At 37.6% G+C, this 24,479-nt stretch overlaps 1 protein-coding gene across 13 annotated transcripts in view; it reads right to left on the bottom strand.

Annotated features, from left to right (window-relative positions):
- Positions 1 to 24,479, bottom strand: part of MEF2C (myocyte enhancer factor 2C) — a 155,267-nt gene that overhangs the window by 41,141 nt on the left and 89,647 nt on the right. The window contains exon 1 of one of the 13 annotated variants that reach the window (XM_064273942.1): positions 7,490 to 7,804. The exons of the other annotated variants lie outside the window; for them this stretch is intronic. The gene's annotated coding sequence lies outside the window, so the exon portion shown is untranslated. Of the gene's footprint in view, positions 1 to 7,489; positions 7,805 to 24,479 lie in introns of those variants that run through there. 13 annotated transcript variants of the gene reach the window in all.

Raw genomic sequence — 24,479 nt, forward strand, 5'->3', positions numbered from 1 at the left:
CAGTACCTTATCTTGAACCTCCTCTCTCCTGAATGCAGGTCTGGTCTAGTCTCAGCTGTCACAGAAGGGTAAATACTAATGTAACGCTGTAACAGCTAGAAAAAGTATGAGTCAGGAATCCTGAGTTTTACTTTCTCTTTTTTGAAACTAATGGTTGTCAATTTAATTGTACACAATCTGATTTATGGAGAAAATGTTAAGTTTTACAGATTATAAAACTTATTAATCATGTAGCTTGCCATGTTAATTATTAATAGACTAGCAACATTTCTGAATTTTCCTGGTACTCCCCCAAATTGCTGTATAAAGAGATGTGACCCAAAGTGCCTCTCATTAATGGAAAGTTCTGCAGAGCTCATCTTTATTAAAGACAGAATTCACGTACAAATACAGCAAAAGCTGTGACATCAAGCTAAGGGATTCAAAGCTGAGATAACACCCCATCTTTAACTCATGCAATTGGGGAAAATAAATAAAACAACATGGGTTAAAAAGGGGGTGTCATTCTTAAAAATTTAAGCTCCTTGGCTCTTATTAACGTGTAACAAATGTAACATCATTTAAAATTAGTTTCTGAGGCACTGATGATTTTCACTTAAAATCAAACTAAGAGAGCTACCATTTCTAATACATCTATGATGCACTGCAGCTCTGTAAATATTTATTAATGTTATAGCGGTATAATATAACAAATAAACATATGGTTACAGCTTATTATGTGGTAAAATGTTTGAATATTAAAATGAATATTTTGACACAAGATGATAAAATATACATTTACAATCTTGGGGAATTTGTAATTGGTGGGGCCACCTGTCCCCCTATCATGGATCTAGAGGCATCAGTTTCAACCAAAGTACTTCTAGAGGGTTCCTACAATAATGCTATAAAAGATGTCACAATATAGTATAATAATAATAATTTTACTGGCTAACTTAATTTCCTATGTTTTTAAGTCCTTTGTTAGTATTATCTCAACCACAGAAGCATTCTTCTGGATGATAACTACTTGTATTATGATGTGTTTTTGCTTTGATCTCTGCATGTCCTTGAGCTTTTAAGAATGATTTCTGAGTGTCTTGCATCATACACTATAATTTTTTTTTTAATAAGAATTACGTAAGGAAGAATATGTACAAACAAGAAAACATTATCTGATAGTTTTCAAAATGTACTTCTCTATATTTCCATAAAGCATGCTAAAACATTCTTATATAAACCTTTAAAGTCTTATATATAATATTAATTTATAGTCTTATCTAGACAGATTTTTTTTAATGTGAACTCAAATCTTTTATCCAATAAATCTCATTGTAAAAATTATAGTTGTTTTGATGTACAGATTTTTGACAACCGAACGCAAGGGTTAGGAGAGGCCTATCAACTGTCATTACCATCCATCTGGCACATGCATGTGTGCTAAATATTCTTACAAAGCTTTTGGGGGTAGATGTTGTGTTTGGCTTATAAAAATTCAAACATCAATTACACTTTACTGAAAGATCCCTGCAAATATTAACTCATTATCTCTCATAGGTCTCCTATGAAGATTTTAGGGAAACCTTACGCCCAGTTTCAGCATAGACAAGCATCAGGCAACATGTTTTCTCCTCCCCCTGGGAGCAATACGGGGCCTGCCTTTCCCTTGTCCAAGCTGTCACATCTGTGAAGTCGGGGAGCGGAGACTGTGGACTAGATCCCTCTCGCTTATATTCAACCACAGTAGTAGACTGAGGAGTCCTTGGGTGGTTCAAACAGTTAGCATGCTTGGCTGCTAACTGAAAGGTTGGCGATTTGAGTCCACCCAGAGATGGCTCAGAAGAAGGCCTGGTGATCTACTTCTGAAAAATCAGCCATTGAAAACCCTATGGAGCCCAGTTCTACTTTGACACACATGCGGTCTCATAAGTCAGACTCAACTTGCCAATAACTGGCTTAGCAGATTGAACCATGAAATAAATTAGGTAGAATTTTTTAGAAATTAGGCTTTGGGAAAATTTTGAGTATGAAAATATGGCTAAAATATCAATACTTCTTAGATGTCAAATTTTAGTTCGAGTGGAAATGGCTATTAGTCAATAAAACACTTAGAAGTTACGGATTAAGAAATCAATTAGATCAACAGCTCACTTTGTACCTGAAGAATTATATCAACTATTAAGCACACAAAGGAGGTGGCATGAAATCACAAAGGAAATGGCGAAGACGAGGGAAAAAACAACAGTGGCTCATTTTCTTCTAATAAACTCTTCTTGTATTTGACTACTCTATCCCGTAAAGAATATCACCATTAAGTAATGAAATATCCCTGCCAGTTAATGATACGCTCTTGTCTTACTTTAAGTTAAACTGTATTATTTAAAGAAAGAGCATTTTGAGATACACAGACACGAAACCCAAGAGCAAATTAATATTGGGTTCCAAATTCTCTTAACCACATAATCAGAACATTGAAAAAAAATGTTCAAAAATATTATCTTCAGCTGAGAGCTTCTATAATACGTTCCTGCCAAGAACAAATGATTATGGCAGAATTATAAAGCTCTGAAAATGGAAGTGATGGCACAAACTTGAATACTGCAGTGTGAATGTGGAGCTCTAAGAACTGTTCTATCTTTATTATATTAAAAATCTACAGCTGTTTAATGATGACAAAGGGATTACTGTTAGATTAGCCAAGTCTGTCTTTATCACAGTAATGAACATTCGATATAAACTAAAGGGATTACTAAATGAATAAATAAGCATTATTCCTTCAGGCTTTTTCTAGCAAAATCAAAACCTCTGCTGCTGGCCTCCAAAAGCTCTTCTGATCTTTTACAAGTTTCACTGGTCAGGTAATGTTGACACTTAAATCATTATTCTTTTGCAGAGGCTAGAGTCCTGGATATATATGTATAAAGTGTCTCTCAGCGGACTGACTCTGTTTTGAGAAGATTTATCCTGTATGTCAAGATACAGCAAGAGGTCTACTGAAACCACCAGCTTCTCTTGCTTCATATCCAAAGACACTCTTCACTTAGAGAACTCTGCAAATCTTCAGTAAGCCTGTATACTGAAGTCAGCTTTCCGGGTGAGAGTGACACTTTCGGGATACATCAATTGACTGCAGAGGCTTCTGGGATGTTTTCACAAGGCAGCAATTGTCACACAGTGAGCTGAGAACAGCCGCTTCTTAGAGAAGTAATTAGATTGACAGAAGGTGACATATTCCATACAGTAAACGGGAAAAGAAGTCCAGACAGGTAACTTAAAAACCACGTGGAATTTCCCCTCCCAGGCATGTGGACATATGGACCCTGTGTTATTACATTTGTTCATCAGAAAAACTTGAAATATGTATAAACTGACGATGATTGGTGACAGGTGCTTCAAAAATTCTAATGAAATAGATGTAGGGGAACAGATTCTGTTTCATTACTGGAAAGAATATAAATGAAAAAAAAAAGCCACATGGAGCTCTCATTTCTGGTCTCAGGCATTATGTTATTAACTAGAAAATCCTTTCCACGTAAAACCAAACCAAACCCATCGCTGTTGAGTCGAATTCCAACTAATAGCGACCCTATAGGACAGAGTAGAACTGCCCCACAGGGTTTCCAAGGCTGTACATCTTTTCAGAAGCAGACTGCCCCATCTTTCTCCCATGGAGCGCCTGGTGGGTTTGAACTGCCAACCCTCTGGTTAGCAGCTCAGCGGTTAGCCATTGTACCACTAGGGCTCCTTCCTTTCCACAAACAGGAGTTAAAACTAGTTTCCCCTTCTTAATTATTTCCTTGGTCTTTTCCAATTGTATGTAGCTATGTATTTTTTATTAATGCTACCTAAGTAAAATTCAATTTCTTTCAGAGAACAACCATCACAGATGAAAAAACTTCCAATCTCAATTCCTATATATTTTCTTTTTTGTGTGTGTGTGTGTACCTACCCATTATACAACAGAAATCTCAAATCCCTTTGTGAAAAAGCCCAAAATACTCTTATTAATCTTGGTTGAAATGCAAAAAAATTCACCCTTTCTTGCACGGCTAGTGCTATCCTTACTTTGGATTGCTGATTTGTCAAGAAAACGCATACTAGAATCATTAGTATTAGTTGCTGATTGTTGTGCTAACAAGAAAGCCAGAAATAAGGAAAACAACTTAGAAAAATAATTTCTTTTCCTCTGATCCTAAAGGAGCCCTGCTGGCACAGTGATTAAGATCTCCACTGTTGACCAAAAGGTCAGTGGTTTGAATCCACCAGCGGCTCCTTGGAAACTCTATGGGGGCAGTTCTACCCTGTCCTATCTGATCTGTATGGTTGCTATAATTTGGAATCGACTCAACAGCAATGGATTTAGGGTTTTTCTTTTTGTGTGTGTGTGGCCTGATCCTAAAACTTATTTTTCCTAATCTTTTACACAGTTTTATGAAGAAAAGCACCTACTCTAACAGGTAGAATAATCTTCAGAAAGTAGCAAATCCACACAGGAATAAGAGGTGCAGCTGAAACGGATACTGCCTATAAACGAAGTTTCTGCAACTGTTTCATAAACATTCTACCACACTGGTGTGCTGATACACATGATGCTGCTGGTTCCAGTCCCTTTGCTATCTGGGGAGTGGCCACCCTGAAGACTGCGACCAATGACTTATTTCATTTAAAACATATTCAGCAAACAATTGTTGGAAACCTACTCTACACCAGATACTGTTCTGTGTGGTTGTTTTTTTTAAAAATAATTTTTACTGTGCTTTACGTGAAAGTTTGCAAATCAAGTCAGTCTGTCACACATAAGCCTGTATACACCTTACTACATACTCCCTTTTACTCTCCCCCTAATGAGTCAGCCTGCTCCCTCCCTCCAGGCAGTTGTTTTTTAGTGAAGCAGGCAATACAAATTCAAACTATAAAGCTCCGAACTGACCTATAATATTGTACTGTCTCTGTGATTTCCAGCTAAGATTACTTAGGCTGGGAAATGATGAGGTGCCAAGAAATTTCTCCACAGGTTTAAATAATCAACACTGTAAGCACTGTTCATACTATTTCTCCCTGTACTTTAGCTCTTCTCTTTGTTCTTAATATAGAAATGAAAAAAACATTAAAATACTGTGAACTTAGTACAATCAGGAGGTAGATTTTAATTAGACAAGCAAATCATATGAAGTACAGAGTATGAAAAAAGGAATTTTACCAAAAATTATTCTTCTGTGGTAAAATGTTTAATAAAAAATTGAAAGTATAAACCTATCAACAATATTGCATTACACTAGGATATTACTGCTTCTTCTAGCCAGATATGAGCTCTTACTGGCAGGGAGTAGCTAGAGATTTTCATTTTTTTCCAATTCCTCAAAAGACAATCTAAATATTGGATTCGGAATTGTCTGCATTGAGTTTTTTTTCTTTCCTCTTCGAACAATGAGAATAAAAGACACTGAAGAGTTGAAAGGCTTTTAATTCATAGAACATAAGGAAACATCTACCAACTGCTTCCTAATGGCCACAGATTATTTCATATAAACATTCAGATGGTGATAGCATGGAATTATTGGTATTCTAAGTCCCGGAGCTCCTGGGTGGTGCAAATGGTTAAGCCATTGGCTACTAATCAAAAAGTTGAAGATTCATATCCACCTGGAGGTGCTGTGGAAGAAAGGTCTGGTGATCTACTTCCAAAAGATCACAACCATTGAAAACCCTATGGAGCCTAATTCTACTCTGAAACATATGGGGTTGCCATGAGTCAAAACTGACTCATGGCAACTGAGATAATCTTAGAAGAAACCATAAAAAATAATCTGGTCCTTCTTCATGCCTTCTGGAAGGGGAGGAATAATGGTGCGTAAGCAACATGCTCTTTCATACCTGGTGGTCTTGCTCAAGCTGGGCTCTCCTTTGAGAATGAGCCCACTGGTATTTGTCCCCCAGATGAGGACCGTCATCCTTCAAGGCAGAGCTGACCTATCAACTCCTCTCTGCAGGCTTCTCTGATCACGCAGGCTGAATTAATTTCTCCCTCAGTTATGCACTCATTTTATTCTAGGTATTTTTCTTTATCACATATTAATGATACTTTATGTGTCCGCCTCCTCCATGAGATTAAGAAGTTCTTAACATAGCACCTTCCTTTATTCACTATATAGTTTCAGTATATAGCACAGCCTGACACACTATAGCTGCTCAAGTAAAGCTTGCTGAATGAACAAAGCAAGCATTTCCACTTAGTGTTAATGAATGTAGATGTCTGCAGTTTGACTGAGGTTGTCTGTTTGGTTGGAGGCAGAGAGGGGAGTGGAACCCAGATTTCTTGATACACCTTTATATTAACTACTTACTCTGTGTTGGGTGTTGTCTGTGGTCCTCTGTTTGGATGTAAAGATGCTATCTCCAAAATAATTTGTTTACATGCTTTTCTTCCTATAACTATGAGCTCCTGGATGCTAGGGATTGCTTGCTGGTCATCATTTATTACTAAAACCTAGTACAGGGCCTGGCACGTGATAGGAACTAAATGTTTGAGGCATGAATGATTGGCTGACAGAATGGGTGAATGAACAAAACAGGAAAAAATGTTTGGATGCTAGAAGGAGAAAGAGAAGTCTCAGTTCAGTATTTTTTTCAGCTGCAATTTCTTTTTCACCATTGTATTACTATTTAACATTATATTAAAACCTACTTACTATTTTATTCTTCCTAAGCGATTGTCATAAATTTATTATTTTTGAAATGTACAGTTTTTAAGTTAGAAAGCAACACAGTAAAGACATAATTTGTACCAAGTATGAAACTGATTATAACTTGGGAGTTTTATATCATCAAATGCTTAAAAACTGAGGTATTGGTCTAAATATACAGGTCCCTGGGTTGGAAACCCTGGTATCATAGTGGTTAAGAGCTACGGCTACTAACCAATAGGTCAGCAGCAGTTCAAATCCACCAGGCACTCCTTGGAAACCGTATGGGGCAGTTCTACGGCAGCAGGTTTGGTTTTTGGTTTTGGGGTGGTGCAAACAGTTTACGCTCAACTACTAGCCTAAAGGTTGATGGTTCGAGACCACCCAGTACATGGTACCAAGGAAGAAAGGCCTGGCAAACTGCTTCCATAAAGATTATAGCCAAGAAAATCCTAAAAGCCATTCTACTCTGTAACTTCTGTAACACATGGAGTCACCATAAGTCAGGGTCAACTCAATAGCAACAAGTTTGTTTTTCCCACCTTTGGTCTAAATATGGAACGTCAGAAAAACTGTGAGCATTCAAGAAATCTTTACAGCAAAAAAGTAATATGCAAATAACCTCAGTGATTTAAAGGGTGGGAAGAAATGGCACAGAATTCAGCATGGAAGGAGAAAAAGGGAGTGAATTTTAGGCAGAATATTCAGAGGTAGCAAAGGGAAAACAGAAACTATGTAGGAAAGTGCATGGGGAAAACTTCTGTGAAGGTGAGTCAGATACTATAAATTTAAACAAGCATTCTTTACAGTTCTTGGAGAAAGTTCACCTTTGTTCCCCATTCTTGGATGCTAGTCCACTACTCCATTATTCTCCTGGGCTGTGGCTTCAGTCTTATCCTAGGTCAACCTTAGCCTGGGAGGAATTCATGGAAAATCAGGGTGATTCGAGGGCCAATCAGATGATTCAGGCTTTCTCGGGCTGCGTCAGTGGTTTGGCTTTTTAAAGGATTCTTCCACCACCCCTCTTCTGGAATCTGGACAAGACATGCATCATAAAGCTGGCCTAGAACAGGACTGAGATGGGGGTGTTTGGCAAACTTTAGCCATGAAACACTTTCTGACATCCTGAATCCAGGAGAGATCTGAAGGGAAAAGGGAACATTTCAATATACAATTGAAATTCATTACAATACATGCAGTTAATCTTAATAATCTAGGTAAAGCAAGTTAAGCGAATAAAGGCTGGGAGACAAGATAAACAGCTGGAATACAAAGGCTAAAACTGTACAGATGGTTTGGAAAAATGGATGATGTTGGCCAGTACTTAAACAAAGGAGGAAACGACAAGACAGAATGAGAAATTAAATAAAGGTTGAGAGACAGAGGAGACGAGTAAATTAACCAAGACCAGGAAGCAGAATTGCTGAAAGTATAAAATGTGCATGGTACGTCACATACGAACTTTTATAGACTCTGGCATTTTACGTGCAGATGGGTTACAGGGACAAAAAGGCAGAATCTTGGGGCAGTGATGCTTTAAATGTAACTCTCTGAAGCATCTTTTATAAACCATTAATGACTTATTTTAAGAAAAGAAGAATATGTTATCTTAGATAACTAGAGTAGGGTAAAACCATTATTTTTGTTTCCATGTAGGCTCTTAAATCTGGTTGTAAAAGCCTTTTTATTCAAGTTAAGTCAATGCATGATTAGTCATTTGAAATGAGAGAAATCTAAACTCTATAAAAACCAGTTGCCATGCAGTCGACTCCAATTCATAGCCACCCTAGAGGACAGAGTAGAACCGTCCCATACAGTTTCTTCGGCTGTAGTCCTTATGGGAGCAGATAGCCAGGTCCTTTTCCCATGGAGCAGCTGGTGGGTTCAAACCACTGACCTTTAGGTTAGTAGCCAAGTGCTTAACTACTGCACAACCAGGGCTCCTTCAATTTCCTCTACTACATTATTTATTTTTCGTTTTATTTTCTTGAGTCCAATCTTTCCCTTGTTCATTTCCTTCTTATCTTTCCCTTTAGTTGTTCAAGTCTGAAACGCAGAAATCATTCTTGATTCCATCCACTCTAGATTCAACTATCGTATCAACTATCGTTACTTTCTATTTGGTCTCCCATCCTTGGTCTGTTTGGCCCCTGACCCTACTTTCCTGTGAATCATCCTTCCGCTATTGGCAAGGTCTCATTAGAATATAAATCTAATAGTATTACTACTGCCCTTATAAATCACGGGGGCTTCCAACAGCCACATCTACTACAGCCACACCCACCAGCTTGGATAGCAAGCCATCTGCCTGCCTCTCCAGCCTCATCTCCCCCAGCACTCCGTGTTTTGGCCAAGAGGGAACTTCTTACCATTTCCCAAATGAGGTATGTCCTCTAATAACATACTTTGACATGTGCCATTCATTTCTGTCTGGAATATCCTTGTTTATGCCTCCTCTCTGCTATACAAACCTTGTCATCCTAGAACACCTATTACTAATGCCATCACTTGCTTGGTGAAGCTTTTTCTTCACTCTCCTAGATACTCAGGGCTCCCTTCTCTGTACCCCTATAGTCCCTGACCTTTTTTTAAAATTGTATTTACATATAATATAGTAAGTTATAAGTGGATTCCCTGAGTGGTGCAAATGGTTATTGCACTCAGCTGCTAACTAAAAGGTTAGAAGTTCAAGTCCACTCAGAGGCACTTGAGAAGAAAGGTCTGTCCTGTCAATTTAGTTCTGAAATATCTGCCATTGCAAACTCTAGAAACACAGTTCTACTCTGACATATATGGGATGACATGAGTTATAATCAACTTGATGGCAACCAGTTATATATCATTTTATATATCTGCTTTACCACCAGATGTGAATTCCATTAGGATTGGATGTCTCTGGTCCCTAGCATGGGCCTGGCTAACATATGTGGGCTCAACATGGGTTTCTGGTAACTGTTCACTGGATAAATGAATAACCAAACAAACTGTACAGTCATACTTTCTGACAGTGACAGATTAATTGAAATGAGTTGGGTGGTCTCCTAAGATGACCACTTTATTTGTTTTAGTCAGATTGCTCTGTCCACATGTAAGGAGTACAAGTTCCGGTAGGTTAAGGCAATGTCATCACTTCACTGTGTGGGAATGGAGGGAATGATGCAGGTGATGCTGTCTACTCTACCTGGGCAAAATGGCTGGATTTCTCTCTGTTAGGAGCTACTCAGAGCCCTGGGCATGGTAGACTGCTCCTTTCCAGCTCCCAAGCCTTCTGTAGTTAGGAAAGTGCTGAATGACCAGCAGGAGGACAAAAACATCTTGAAAACCAAACTTAGCAAGAGATGCCTTCGTGCATTCTCTCCTGTATCTAAGGTTTCACTCTGAAGCAAGGGCATTACCCTCGAAGTAACTTGAAGAATCTCTGTTAGTTAGGATCTCCAATTTATCACCAGCTTATCAGAAAAGCAGAGTGCACAAAGAATAGTCTATAAGGTAAAAAAGAAAGTGGAGTTGGAAAATGACAGACTTATGAAAATTTTGATCATATCTGAGGATGGGACTAAAGATACTAAAATCTTAATTTCTGACACAGCCATGGACTTCTGAGATGAAGGTTAAATCATTTCCTTCTAACTGCCCTCTCCCACTGTGGGGCCCCTGCCTGGCTGAACAGAGGTGAAGAGCTACAAAGGGCTTGACCCTGGCCCACTTCTCTCCTGGGATGTTCACGGCCTCAGAGAGAAACCCGCTCTTTGCTGTTCATCCTTGACACTGTAGTTTCCATGTCTTATGTCACAGAACCAACATGCATCTATGGAAGATTTCAGTCTGGGAGAGCATCACCACTGCATCTACAGCAACTTGAATGTACTCAGTGCACAGATGACACTCACCAATACTGTAGTTAATGAAAGAATAATGATATTCAAGGCTGCAGTGACACAGATTCTTACTTAAAATGGAATTACAATGGCATCTGAAAACACGTAGGGAGTAGTACTAGGTCTGTTGTTGATATTGTTGTTGTTAGGTGCCATTGAGTCTGCCCCTGGCTCATGACGATCCCATGACACATGAGGCTTTACGCATAAAAGCCAAACCCATTGCTGTCGAGTCAATTCCGACTCACAGCGACCCTATATATGCAGCTTTAACTCCTAGCAATTCCCTCAGCCCTGCCCCCATCCTCCACTCATTCTATAATATAAATTATAAAAGGAAAGAATTACGTGGCCTAGAGAGTTAATATGTCCCTCTTTAGTGCTCCCCAGAACTCTGTGATTAACATTTACTTCATGTTTTTGCTATTGGTATTCTTGGTTTTATCTCATTTTCTAGATTATAAGATTCTTGCAGACAGGAAGTGTCTCTTGTGGGCTTTCTAACCTTGGCAACTAGCATAGTCCAATGGAAACAAATGAGTTAACTATTCTGGACAGGTGTTCTATAGGAGAATACCGCTAAGTATGGCTTAATGACATAGGAAAAAGAGGCTCAGAAACATTAAGCAAAAGTTAGTGGTTAGAAATCCAAGCTTTCCCCCCTTTTATGCTGAACCTTCTCTTTCTCCTTTTAGCATTAGTAATTTTTGCAACGTCTGTCAAAAGCTAGCAGCCTTGGTCTCTACCCTTACTCGTATTATTTGTCTCTTTTCATATAAAATCCCTCCTGGGACTTGGTTAATGCAGTATTAATGGTTTCATTTTAGTGGTTGATCCATTGGTAAACTTTCTGCTTAACAGTGTCCAATATATAACAGGTGAGATGCTCACTGGCCAGGGGCCAGGCCAGGTAAGCCAGTAAACTGAATACACCAAGGTGTTCGTCAGGCCTGGTCCGTGGACAGGAAACCAGACAAGCACTACCCAGTGAACAAGGGGCCAGAAAGCTGGCAGGAAACCAGAGATCTGGTTGACCTCAACATACAGGATGCTATACTGGACGTTCTGTTCGTAGGCTGTTGTTAACTGATCAGGGAACAAACCTCCACCCACAATCACATCAGGCATGAAGAAAGTTCCACTGGCTGCATCTCCAAAATACACAGCAGCACACTTAAAATGACCACTCCTTTCTTTTCTGCAAATAAGTTTATACTGGTTTACACCTATCTCCTTCTCTCCCATCACACACTATAAACTACTTGAGGGGAAGGATTGAGTTTAATTTATCCTCTACAGCTGTTACCTCATTACCACAAACCTAATATGTGAATTGGTAAGAGATAGTGGGTATTATATTGAGTTGCACTGGGTGGGTGTCCAATGAAGGAAGTTTGATAGGATTGTATTTTTTTTTTTAATAATCAACAATCTTCAGGTTAAAAAGAAAAGATGCTTAAACATAAAAGTGCTTCAAAATTCTCTGTCAGGGAGTCACTCAGTCTCAACCCTCCTTTTAGGCTTCTGCTGTGTTTACAAAGTACACTGACATCATTCTGGTGATGGTCTTTATTCTAAACTAGCCCTCTCTGTAGTCCTACCACAGTTCTTCACACTGCACTGTGGCAGTGTGTCCACCTGTGTCTCCACACAAGATCAAGCTCCTTGAGGGCAGGGGGTAGGCCTTCTGTCTGGGTATCCCTAGGACCTAGCATAGAACCTGGCCCTTAGAATTCCATAGATGAATGTGAATTTTGAGTTCATTAATCAAAAAGCCTCTGTTTGCTTTCCTAACTGTATAATTATTTCCAGCTGGTGCCAGAAAAATAACCAAAGAGAATGTTTATAGGACAGACATCAAAAGTGCCAGTAGAATTTCAGAGTAAGGAGCCTTAGCTTCACTTTCCACAGGGATTTGCCCTCTGGTTTCCTGGCTCGTTTGTTACTGGGGCCGCCGTCTCCTGGACTCACATTGTAGTTTCTGCTATTTTATAGTATTGATGTGAACGGTCCTTTCTCATTAGTGTAGGCAATTGTGAACTGAGTGTAATGATTAGCAATAAAAAGGATGCGAGCCATGTGCAAAACAGATACCGAAAATACCAAATATACATTCCATTATGGCAAACTGGGATCTTCCAGATTAAACACTTATAAATAAAATATAATTGATAAGAAATGTTTCATAAAGCCTAGTATCATTAAAATCAATTTAAAATAAAATAAACTCATTTCAATTTATTTTCCTTACACCTTGAATATTATCCACATATGGGTCCGCGGTCCCAAAATCTTGGACCAGCTCATAGTTCACAAAATCATATTTTCCATGAGTTCATATATTATAAAGATAGTAATGCTGTATTCTTAGATTCTACATTCAATTGCCTTGGATTTCATACAATGCTACAAAAGCTAGAGAGTTCTGAGAAATGAAAAATGGAAAGGTATAGAGAGGGTCACTGTGATGAGGAATCAAGTTGAAAGCAATGGGTTTTTATGTAACAGAGAGTAAAAGTTGGAGAAAAGGAATGATGAGAGAAAGAGACAGAAAGACAGAAAGAGACAGAGACGGCATGAGAATAAATTGGTGAGAGAAGTTGAGGGAGTTGTGAAAGAGAGGAAGGGGACAAATAATCAAGTGAGCACATTAGGTGATCCCTGGGTATGTGAGCCGGCCTGTCATCATGTCCAGGCTCAGCACTTTATGCTCTAACAAGAAGCTTTATCACAAGCTATCAGCATTTTTGTTCATCTTGATACCCACCCATACCCCCCAAAGTGGCTCGGCACCTGTTGTCCGCCTCAGTGAGGCCAAACAATGGCTGGCATCTGGCCGTAAATGGTCTTCTCTGTGGAGTCCGTGAATTTGGGCTCCTGGCCCCATGTCGTTTAGCTGCCTACTTTTGTAGTCGTGCTGTCTTCAACATTTCAGACATTATCAGTGGAATTGTACTGCAAACTGATTTTTAAGTTCGACAGTTCAACTACCACACCTTAAGAAACCTTAGTGAGTTTGTTAAGTTTAATTGTGAACTTAGATTTTTTCATTTGCACAATAATTTCTTCAATATTCCTTAGTAGGTAATTTTAAAAACAACATCTCCTCTTCTATGGCAAGAAAAGGAAATTAAACTCATTTCCTGCACCATCAAAATATTGATCCCCGCCTCCCCTTAGTTGAACACATCCCTCAGCAGTAACAACTACGATTTATCGAGCATTTACTACATGCCAGGATCTGAGCCTGGGGCTTTTCTCGGGTCTTTTTAAAAAAGTCCTCACAACTACTTTTCCACTATGGCTGCCATTCTACAGATGAAAAGAGGCCCAAAGTGGTTCAGGAACTTGCTGAAGTTCACAAAGTTAGTGATAGAACCAAGTTAGTGAACCCACATCCTCAAGCTCCAGAGTTTACTCTCTTAGCTAATGCACTGTTTTGCCTCTGCAAGTCTGTCCAATTACAAAGACTGCCTCAACTTCGCCTACTTCTCCTTTGAACACTCACCTGTCAGGTGGAATCAGTGAAATGCTTGACAAATCTTATTTTCTTCACAAAAAGATATTCTGTAGTAGAATTCATTCTCTAACAAATAATCATATCTACAAATGTCTGTTTTCTTGTATTATAATACCTGCTGATATCACCTAGGCACAATGAAGAACATGTTGTTGAAAACTGAAGGAAGAGAAAGGCACACAACAACAACAACATATTCTCAAGACAAGGAAGGAGGTCCTTTGCAATAACCTTTAGGCTGTGTCTACCTGAGTAACATGAAGTGTAGGTTTGTTGCATTATTAAAATAATAGCAGCAAGAACCTTAAGTCTCTGTTATTAAGAGGAAAAAAAAAGGTTGCTTAATTTTTTTTCCAGTGCTTATATTCTTTAGATTCAGAAGCTAATTGCTCAGCTCTTCACTTCAATTTGCTTGAGCAAATGAGGGATGCAAAATTACATTTTTACTGAGGCTGAGGGGTTGGGCTGAGGAAAAGAGATAAATGTATTTTTTTATGGAGAAACTGTTGTTTCTCTCTGGGTAAAGCTAGGGGATCATGGAGAAATATTGCATCAACTATAAATGCTCTTTTAATCATGGGGGCATAAATTCTTTTTTCCTTTCTTTTCAAAATGATGTGGATAACATTATTACTATATAGGCTGGAAGAGAAAGAAAGAAAGAAAAAAAAAAAGACTGTACAAGTCCCAATTTCTTTCTAACAGCTATAAGGGAGACACAGCAAGATGTCATTTTCTTCAGTGAAAATTTCCCAAGGTCCCAAGGAAAAGGGGAAAACTGCAGGAGAGTTTCAAGAACAACAAAGACTTGGGTTTTTCATCTCATCAGAAAATCCACACTGCTAGTAAGAGCCTGGGGAAGGGCTGGCGTGGACCTGACTCAGCAGAGAAAATGCCACCCAAGGAGTCACTGACTTGGCTTGGCTTCCGCAGTAGCCCAGCTCCCCTGTTTTCTCTGCAGGCTTCCCACAGCCAGGCCAATACACGATTCTCTCAGATAGGAAACTGGAGTATTCTGAAAATTAAAATTCAACCAAGTTGCACATTTTCTAAAAAGAAGTTTGCAATTATGATACTTGGCTTCTTTACATGGGTTTAAAGTCAACTTTCTGTTGAATAAATAATATTAACCACATATCAACCACCTACGAGTTTTAGAACGCCTCAAACGGCCATCACCACCATTCTGAGTAGAATCTCACTTCTTTTTAAAGATCACTGTTAACAGATGAGGGGAAACAGTACCATTAAAAGAGGAAGCAAAACATGGTTCAAAGTCTGTTTCCATGAGGTAATGCACACTATTGACTAATTGTCAAAGGAATCCAATCTATACCGAGATGAAGAATGAGGTTAAGGCAGGTGGCTGGGAGAAGTTAGAAAACCCCTTTTCCCTCTTATCGCATTACTTTATTGCTGAAGCCCAGGGATAGATAGAAATCAATGGCAGTTTTGTTGGTCTGACGCAGGCACTTGTGCACGGTGAGGTGGAAGTCAGATATCTGAGGTTCATCTGCTGGAAAATGTGCCGATTTCACATTAACTCTGTGTGTGTATGGGTGTATATGTGCTAGCAAGTGTGTGTGTGTGTGTGTGTGTGTGTTGCAAAAAGCTACCAACTTTGAAAGAAACTTCCAAATTATTTCTGAGTAGACGTATTTCTGCATAGCTGTTTTTACTTTTCCTCCGGAAGGAAAGTTTTCAATTTAGGAATTTGGACCCCAGAAATGTTAGGTTGTTTTATTTTAGTGTATTTGCAAACAGAGTGCTGATTTCTAATGGAAAACAAATCTCTCCTCCTAATCATATTATAACAAATAATTTGCTCTCATATAATTTGCTACATTTCTGTCTAGCATAAATCAAATCTTTCATATAGGTAAGACATCAACGGTGGGAAACTCTGAAATGCTTCCCTATCCCCTCTAATGTTTATCACCATGCTCTGACCTCAGCAGACAGACACAGGTGATACAAGCAATGGGCTATGTATTTTTTTTTTTTTTAATATGCAGGGACACAGACCAAAACTATAAATTTGTTGCAATTTTTATTGGTAAAAGTAAGGCTCTGATGGCCGTCTTTCTCCAAATAAACAGTTCATCTTTGCTAATTCTTCACAGTGCAAAAGAGGTGTGGTTCAGAACAGAGTGTCAAACAAACATCAGTGGTTCAGAAATGATATCTTTTCCCAGTAGCAATATACATTGTGGGTATGTGACTGGAATATTTAAAACACCTGTTCACCTGGAACTGAGCCAAATGTGTAATACGTGAGAGCATGTTTGGCTCATTTCCAAGAATATGCAGTGTTACTGCTACCAAAGTACTGAGGAAACCAGGGCAAAGATAACTTAGACTCACACTAGAAGCAAGATACATAGTTTTTATTGTTAACAATACCATGACACTAAACACTACTGACTGGCTAGTATTTTAATGAAATCGATTATTCATTTTTGTGGAAAGGAATGGAATTAGCAGTACAGGGACACCTGTTTTAGCTTTGCTAAATCCTTTCAATCTCAATCTCTCCTTCCTTCTCAGTCTTACCGTGTTCTTCCCTGGACACATTGTAGTTCAAAGAGGACATCAGGGAATAAATTATATCCTAACTCTATCTACCAGAGTTCACCAACAGAACGTGGGTGAGTCCCTCTATTTGACAGGACGCCACCTATTTTTTTTTTTCAATTCTGTTTTGACTTAACAGAGTTACTTTATGACTCCTAGCTTCTCATTTCTGTACCTTTATTTAAAAACTGTACCTCATTGTAAAATCTGTACTGTCAGGATCTTATCTCTGAAGAATTTCATAATTTTGTGACACAGACACACAGAAATAGTTATATATGTTACATATAACAATTTATAAAATGTGATATTTTGCTTGAGTGTGAGCACAAAATACATCTACATGGAGAATCCTATTTCTTTCTTGTTTTGCATACTGACGATTTCTATGTCCAAGGAATGTATGTTAGTAGAAGATAAAGAAAATGGTAAAAATTTTGCCTAAGTGTTAATGTGAAGAAAGGAGTAGCAGGAAAGAAATAACATGTTTATCATCACCATGTGCCCAGAAACGTGCTAGTTGCTATGTATGTACATTACACAAGTTAATTCTTATAATGAACTAAAAGTGAGATTTATTATCCCTATTTTATTGCTTAGGTAGCTGAAGTTCAGTGGAGGTTTAGAAACTTTGCCCAGCAGAGTTTTTGAAAGTGGTAGAGCCAGCATTCAAAACCAGGTTTGTCTGACTCTAAAGTTTGCGTCTGTCCCATATGCTATACAACCCTGTCTTTAACAATGCAAAGGCTGAGCTTTTAGGTTACAGATGGGGAAGTGTACAAGAAGAGTTTTTACACCTGGCAGTATTGTATTCAGAATTCTGACTTGTTACTGTGGTCATTGAAAGTGCATGTACTTCATTAGGAATTTTTAAATTTGTAGATTTTTTGATTTTTTCTTTGGTTTAATCTAGATAAGCTTATATGGTTTAAAATACACCTTCTGATGTCTCAATCATTTGCTTCTTTTGCACGTTACATATGATAAATAGTCCTCAGTCAAAGAAATGGATGTGTACATTACTGGTGCAAATGGAAATTGTATGCATATTAAAAACAACTTGTTTTATATTATAATCATATTTACAGGGTGATATAAATGGCTTAAAATATATAAGCATAGCACGAAAGGTGTTGGGCTTTTAGCACACACATATGTATTTTACTTATGAAAATTACAATGATACATTGTCATATCCTTTTTACAACTAAATTGTTTCTCTCTAGAGATACTTATGTATTTAGAGATAGCTACATTTTTTGGTAGAACCTTTCTCAAGAATTGGTTGTCACACATACGTACTTTATCTAATCCCACACCAAACATTTAGAACGCTTATTTTCCTGTCTCTCTTTCTCCATTTATCTTGCCATTGTTGTAAAAGGTCTTTCTGTATGTGACACTTCTATTCAGATCAAGCTAATTTTTTTCCCTCTTGCTCATTCCTCCTTGTGGACCTTTGCAAAATTGGTATTTTGAAAAAAGTTTGTCCATATTCTTTACCAATTCATAGCCATCTCTCTGAACTTGTTTGGGGCTAAAAATAACTGTCTATCACACCTTCCTTTCCTGATTCTTTTCTGTTCTACTCTAGTGGTTATCACTTGATTATATAGTGGCACCATCATCATCATTATAAACCTTACTATGTCAGACCCTGTTCCAAGCATTTTACAAATGTTCAATCATTTAATTTTCATAGTGACCCAATGAGGTAGGCACTATTATTCCCATTGCCATTGAGTCAATTCCAAATCATAGTGACCCTACAGGACAGAGCAGACCTGTTCCATAGGGTTTCCAAGGAGTGGCTGGTGGATTCAAACTCCCGACCTATTGGTTAGCAGCCAAGCTCTTAACCACTGCACCACGAGAGCTCCAGTACTATTTGTAATGGTGAGGAAATTAAGGCACACAAAGTAACTTGTGCAGGGTAATATAAGTAGCAAGTAGTGGAGTTGGAATAGTCTCAGGCAGTCTATCTTCAAAACTGATTCTCCCAAACGCTACACGATGCTGCCCCCCCACCAAATGTCTCACAGTTCTTGTTATGTTGTTTTACACACGTATTTTTTAGCTTAGAGCTAGACTTTTAAGTTTTGTGAGATCATAGACCATCTCTTTCAAGCTTATATGTTTTCTGGAATCACTACAGAGTTCTGTACACACTTCTTGTTCTTACGTTAAGTGCCATCCAGTTGGTTCTGACTCATAGCGACCTTATATACAGGATTGAAACATTGGCCAGTCCTGTGCCATTCTAACGATTGTTGATATGTTTGAGCCCATTGTTGCAGCCATTGCGTCAATCCATCTTGTTGAGAGTTTTCCTCTTTTTCACTGACCTTCTACTTTAACAAGCATTCCCCAGGGACTGGTTCCTCCTGATAACATATACAAAGTACGCGAGATGAAGTCTCATCATTCTCCCTTCTAAGGGGCGTTCTGGCTGTACTTCCTCCAAGACGAATTTGTTCATTCTTTTGGCAGTCCATGCTATATTCAATATTCTTCACCAACACCACAATTCAAAGGCGTCAATTTTTCTTCGGTCTTCCTTATTCATTGTTTAGCTTTTGCGTGTGTATGCGGTGATTGAAAATACCATGGCATGGGTCAGGCACACCTTAGCCCTCAAGGGGTTATCTTCGCTTTTTAAAACTTTAAAGAGGTCTTTTGCAGTAGACGTGCCCAATGCAATGCATCGTTTGATTTCTTGACTGTTGCTTCCATGGTATTGATTGTGGATCCAAGTAAAGCGAAATCCTTGACAACTTCAGTATTTTCTCCATTTATCATGATGTTACTTATTGGTCCAGTTGTGAGGATTTTTGTTTTATGTTGAGGTGAAATCCATAATGAAGGCTGTCGTATCTGGTCTTCATCAGTAAGTGTTTCAAGTCCTCTTCATTTTCAGTGAGCAAGGTTGTGTTATCTGTGTAACTGATACACAGGTTGTTAATGAGTCTTTCTCCAATCCTGATGCCACATTTGTTCTTTATATAGACCAGCTTCTCGGACTATTCGTTCAGCATACAGATTGAATAAGTATGATGAAAGGAGACAACCTTGATGCACACCTTTCCTGATTTTAAACCAAGCAATATCCCCTTATTCTGTTCGAAAGACTGCCTCTTGGTCTACGTACAGGTTCCACATGAGCATAGTCAAGTGTTCTGGAATTCCCATTCTTCACAAAGTTATCCATAATTTCTCATGAGCCACTCAGTTGAATGCCTTTGCACAGTCGATAAAACACAGGTAAACATCTTTCTGGTATTCTCCGCTTTCAGCCAAGATTCATTTGACATCACCAGTGAAATCTCTTATTCCATGTCCTTTCTGAGTTCAGTGTGAATTTCTGGCAGTCCCTGTTGATGTACTGTTGCAACTGTTTTTGAATTATCTTCACTATAATTTTACTTGCTTGTGATATTAATCATATTGTTCAATAATTTCCACATTCTATTGTATCAACTTTCTCTGGAATTGGCACATATATGGATCTCTTCCAGATTTCTTGGCACAGATGAGTGAGCTCTTCCAGTGTTGCATCCATTTGTTGAAACATCTCAATTGGTACTCTGTCAATTCCTGGAGCCTGTTTTTCACCAATGCCTTCAGTGCAGCTTGGACTTCTTCCCTCAGTATCATTGGTTCTTGATCATATGCTACCTCCTGAACATTTGAACACTGACCAATTCTTTTTGGTATAGTAACTCTGTGCATTCCTTTATCTTCTTTTGATGCTTCTTGCATCATTCAATTTCTTGCCCACAGAATCCTTCAGTATTGCAACTTGAGACTTGAATTTTTTCTTCAGTTCTTTCAGCTTGAGAAATGCCAAATGTGTTCTTTCCTTTTGGTTTTCCAACTCAGGTCTTTGCACATTTCAATATAATACTTTACTTTTTTTTCTGGAGCTACCCTTTGAAATCTTCTGCTCAGCTCTTTTACTTCATCATTTCTTCCATTTGCTTTAGCATTCAAGAACAAGTTTCACAGTCTCTTCTGGTATCCTTTTTTTTTTCTTTTCTGTGTTTTTAATGACCTTTTGCTTTCTTCATGTATGATGCCCTTGATGTCATCCCACAACCTGCCTGGTCTTTGGTCATTAGTGCTCAATGCATCAAATCTATTCTTGAGATGTTTCTAAATTCAGGTGGAATATATTCAAGGTTGTACTTTGGCTCTTGTGGAATTGTTTTAAATTTCTTCAGCTTTGACTTGAACTTGAATGTGAGCAACTGATATACATCCTCTACATCTTAGGAATCGAATAATTGTTGCCTGAATACAAATAACTGCCAATGAAAGTGGAAGTAAGTTTCTAAAATACACACGTTGGAAGGACACTTTTAGATCTGAAGGTAAAAATGAAATGAAAATCTTTCATGCTTTAAACAATAATTCAGAAAATACATCTAATTATACTAATTATCACTAATGCAAAGGCCATATTAATTTATTTGCTATTTAATTTAATAGTTTTAATTGCCATTATAAACATTTTTGCATAAAATAAATGTACTGTCTCTTGCTTAAGTCAGCCTTCGTGCATTGTTTTGAGTTCTATTACAGATAAATAATATTGTAGACATTTTTAAATCCATGATTAGGAGATAGTCAAATCGATATCAGCTGCATAATACATAAAGGATGGATGCAAATTTTATAGCAAAGAAATTAATAATTAATTCTGTTTACTGTAACAAAATGTTGTTGTCAGCTTTTTCTGAAGTTTAACAATGCTTAACACCAGATCAATAAATTGTATAAGAAAATATCACTATTTAAAGTAAAAATGCTATGAAAATAATTAATGTTTCTGAATGTAATTAACGTACTATATTCTCTCGATATAATAGTCTAGCATAGTTAATACAGCTCGTATCACTATTATATCTAGCAATATTAAAATAATTTTATTTCAGCAAATAAAAATAGCCAACATTTTCTATATGACAAAGGTTTTGTTTAAGAGTCAGAAATGTGTAATATGAAAGGTAATTATTTCCAAAATGGAATGTATAGTGCATAGTACAAGAGACTTAACAATGAAAATTTTGTTTAAAAAGTGTGCATATAAAAGGCTTTGTCCCTGGATTACAGCTCTAAGTGGTTTACTATCTAGGTTGAAAATGGTTCTGCAGGGTTGTATGTCCTATTTTTCCATGCCTGCAGTAAAGATACAATATGGGAATTCAGCTTGGTAATTACTAATACACCACACAGACACAATTATACCCTGTACACTGCATAAAGGAATCACTTGTGGTCTGCATCCATTACAAAAAGCAGTAGGGGGCCAACATGCAAGATGACAAAATGCTTTACAAGACGGAAGGAGACCAGAAGAGTCGATGTACATAGATACAAGGACCTTGATTCTTCTAGCAATGATTTAAGTCTCTTTCCATCAATTATCGTCCTTTGTCTCAAGACTCTTATCACAAGCAGCTTTACAGGAACTGAACATAACAATGCTCAGACCCGTGTCACCCCATGAACTGTGCTGACATTTCCACACCCTGTTGCTATGTTTGACCTGGTTATTCAGATTACTTAAGCAAAACAAAGTAGAAAAAAAAAGTCACCATTGTAAAACTGGTCTATATATACATACATGAGTCAGAATCAACTCGACAGCAATGGGTTATATATATATATATATATATATAATACATATATATATTATGGCTTACTCATAATTCCATTTCTCTAAACTGAAAGCCATCCTCTTCTCAGTGTTATTTTTCCAAGTAGTTTTTACTCCGCTTTAAAAATTAAAAGTGAAAATCAGCTTGGGTGAAAATTATCATATTAAAAAGGAACTAAATATTGGCATATCAAAAGGGGGGGATATATATTCAACAAAGGATTTTATGTTTCAGGGAGCTAAACTAAGTCATCTGCTCTCTCAAGCTACAATGAGTCACAGGAATAATCTTTCTGTGAAGCTTTTTAAAGTTTTAAGAGTTTAATCACAAGCAGTAAGCAGTTATTATAACAAAGTTTCCTCTGAATTATTACATGATGTACGCAATTTCATAATACTTTCATTTAAGATGCTTTTTTAAAATGCATCTTACAATTATGAATTTTTTTTTAAGACCTTCGAAAAGTTAGTTAGTTATGGCAGTTTGTCAGGGTCTGTGAAACAAAGCCTTGTCTTTCAGAAAATGTTTACAATCTATGAGGAAAAAAAAAAAAAATTCCCTGGGGCTAAAATGTTTATTGGCACCTAGAAGTCTGAAAAGAGAGAGTCAGGCCTGTGGTTTTTTGAGGGCACTTTATCATCGCCCGCATTCTCAAAGGTTTCTCTGAATGAATAGAACTGGATTACTCAGCCTTCTACTCCACGCCTATTCCTCTCCATTTTCCTTGGCACGACTGGGAGCCAAGCTATTTTTAGTTAGGCAGTTTTCTATTTTTAGACAACTACCAGTTTAGAAGACATTTGTTAGGGAAAAATTAAAACACACACACACACACACACACACACACACACGGGAGGAGGGAATGAAGCTTCCCTCCACATATTGTAAAGCAGTCTTCAACCTGTAACTCCAGGCATTTCAGCTGCTTTCAATCTTGGAAAAATAAAGAAAAATTCAGAGTTCAGGGTTTTAAAAATAAACCTACCCTCTGGCAAACAGACCCAAATACAACAAGCTGTTACTATGTGAAACAGTGACTACAAAAACAAAGAACATTTGCCAATGATTAAATTTTGAGAAAACTTGTAGAACTATTAGGTTATAAGAATGTTACACAGGCATGTACCAATTTTCCAGCCTCTCAGCCAGATGTATCATGTTTTAGAATTTAAAGGGGGGAAGATAACAACAACAAAATTCATTTGTAAAGTTAAACCAAGGATGTGGGATGCAGTTTTAAGGTTTTCATTCACAGCACAAGAGAATTTTATATCAAACTTAAAGGCAATTATATTCCTTGCATTTTTCTAACATTTGCATTCTATAGGATTTCTCTAGAAATTATAACCACATGTTTACAAAGAAACTATGTATTAAAAAATCCAATGCCAATGGGAAACCAGAATAAAGGCTGCTACATATATTACATGAGTCATATATTTCTGGGTGTGTCTATACCTACATACTGTATATACACACATATGCATTTATGTATCTATATATCATTACTTTTATTTAGTCTCACTTTTACTTTAAATGGGACTGTATGGCTCATGGACTGATTTATCATGATCAACTTATTCTACTTATTGTTCAAGGTCATATGTTCCTCTAAAATCCACCATGAGGTGTTTCAGATGCATACACGTAAAATTATTTTTGTTCTGTTATGCCAACTGCACCTTGTCTGTGTCCTATTATGATTCAGATTATTGGGTATCACGATCATAGATGCATCACGAGCAACCAGCAAAATACGTGGCACGTGGTCTTCATGCTCACCACTATCTTCCAAATGAAAGGACAAATACTGCGTATGTTTTGTCCACCCTGGACTATTGGCCTTGGAGGGCAGTGAAAAAGTCATAATCATTGTATCTGCTGTGGCATTGGGCGTAATGCCTTGCATGTACAAAGCATTTCATAAATGCTTGTGGAAAGAGGGGAAAAAAAAATCAATTCATTGACCCTGATAGATTGTCTTAATTTGTATAAAACTCTATATTGATTTATATAATACTATTTTTTTATATTTAATTATTAAATGAAATCTTTATGCATTTAAAATGTTATACAATCATTGCAAAATTAAGAATTTGTTTCCTCTCTTCTTTGTTTAAACAAGTTTTAGAACCTAAACCTTCCCTTGACGTCAAAAAGAAAAACACCTTGTATAACTTTACAG

The sequence above is a fragment of the Loxodonta africana genome, chromosome 2 (genome assembly GCF_030014295.1).
Source record: "Loxodonta africana isolate mLoxAfr1 chromosome 2, mLoxAfr1.hap2, whole genome shotgun sequence".
Classification (NCBI taxonomy): domain Eukaryota; kingdom Metazoa; phylum Chordata; class Mammalia; order Proboscidea; family Elephantidae; genus Loxodonta; species Loxodonta africana.